Source organism: Elephas maximus, chromosome 7 (assembly GCF_024166365.1).
Source record: "Elephas maximus indicus isolate mEleMax1 chromosome 7, mEleMax1 primary haplotype, whole genome shotgun sequence".
Classification (NCBI taxonomy): Eukaryota; Metazoa; Chordata; class Mammalia; order Proboscidea; family Elephantidae; genus Elephas; species Elephas maximus.
Window position 1 is genome coordinate 74,581,446 of NC_064825.1, and position 2,166 is coordinate 74,583,611.

The window sequence follows — 2,166 nt, forward strand, 5'->3', positions numbered from 1 at the left end:
GATCCACACAGTCAAATGCCTTTGCATAGTCAATAAAACACAGGTAAACATCCCTCTGGTATTCTCTGCTTTCAGCCAGGATCCTTCTGACATCAGCAATGATATCCCTGGTTCCATGTTTTCTTCTGAAATCAGCCTGAATTTCTGGCAGTTCCCTGTCGATATACTGCTGTAGCCACTTTCGAATGATCTTCAGCAAAATTTGGCTTCTGTGTGATATTAATGATATTATTCTATAATTTCCTCATTCGGGTGGATCACCTTTCTCGGGAATAGCCATAAATATGGATCTCTTCCAGTCAGTTGGCCGGGAAGCTGTCTTCCATATTTCTTGGTATAGACGAGTAAGCACCTCCAGCACTGCATCCGTTTGTTGAAACATCTCAATTGATATTCCTTGAGTTCCGGGAGCCTTCTTTTTTGCCAATGCCTTCAGAGCAGCTTGGACTTCTTCCTTCAGTACTATCGGTTCCTGATCATATGCTACCTCTTGAAATGGTTGAACATCAACTAATTCTTTTTGGTATAATGTCTCTGTGTATTCCTTCCATCTTCTTTTGGTGCTTCCTGCATCATTTAATATTTTCCCCATAGAATCCTTCACTACTGCAACTCATGGCTTGACTTTAAACTAATCAGTATCCCCTTCCTCTGTCCGAACAACTGCCTCTTGATCTATGTACAGGTTCCTCATGAGCATATTTAAGTGTTCTGGAATTCTCATTCTTTGCAATGTTATCTGTAATTTGTCATGATTCACAAAGTCTAATGCCTTTGCATAGTCAATAAAACACAGGTAAACATGTTCTGATATTCTCTGCTTTCAGCCAAGATCCATCTGACATCAGCAGTGATATCCCTGGTTCCAAGTCTTCTTCTGAATCTGGCTTGAATTTCTGGCAGTTCCCTGTCAATGTACTGCTGCAACAGCTTGTGAATGATCTTCGGTAAAATCTTCTTGTGTGTGATGTTAATGATAGTGTTCAAGAATTTCGGAATTCTGTTGGATCACCTTTCTTTGGAATGGACACAAATCTGGGTCTCTTCCAGTCAGCTGACCAGGTTATTACCAAATTTCTTCCAAATTTCTTGGCATAGAAAAGTGAGCACCTGCAGCACTGCATCTGTTTGTTGTAATGTCTCAATTGGTATTCTGTCAGTTCCTGGAGGCTTGTTTTCGCCAATGCCTTCAGTGCAGCTGGACTTCCTTCAGTATTATCAGTTCTTGATCATATGCTACCTCCTGAAATGGCTGAATGTCGACCAGTTCTTTTTGGTACAGTGACTCTGTGTATTCCTTCCATTTTCTTTTGACACTTGCTGCATTGTTCAATATTTTGCCCGTATTGTTGTTGTTGTTGTTAGGTACTGCTGAGTTGGTTCCAACTCACAGCAACCCTACGTACAACACTTCCCAGTCCTGCTGATAAAATCCTTCAAAATTGCAACTCGAGGCTTGACTTTTCTCCTCAGTTTTTTCAGCTTGAGAAATGCTGAGTGTGTTCTTCCCTTTTGGTTTTCTAACTCCAGGTCTTTGCACATGTCATCATAATACTTTGTCTTTGAGCCATGCTTTGAAATCTTCAGTTCAGCTCTTTTATTTCGTCATTTCTTCCATTTGCTTTAGTTACTCTACATTCAAGAACAAGTTTCAGAATCTCTTCTGGTATCCATTTTGGTCTTTTCTTTCTTTCCTGTCTTTTTAATGACCTCTTGCTTTCTTCATGTATAATGTCCCTGATGGTGTTCCACAATTCATGTTGTCTTCGGCCATTAATATTCAGTGCGTCAAAACTATTCTTGAGATGGTCTCTAAATTCAGGTGAGATATACTCAAGGTAGTATTTTGGCTCTCGTGGACTTTCTGTAATTTCCTTCAGCTTCAACTTGAACTTGCATATAAGCAATTGATGATATATACTATAGTCAGCCCCTGGCCTTGTTCTGACAGGTGATCTTGAGCTTTTCCAACCTCTTTTTCTACAGATATAGTCGGTCTGATTCTTGTGTATTCAACCCAGCAAGATCCACATGTAGTCACTGTTATGTTGTTGAAAAAGGTATTTCCAATGAGTAGGTCATTGGTCTTACAAAATTCTACCATGTGAAATCCAGCATTGTTTCTGTCACCATGGCCATATTTTCTAACTACTGATCCTTCTTCTT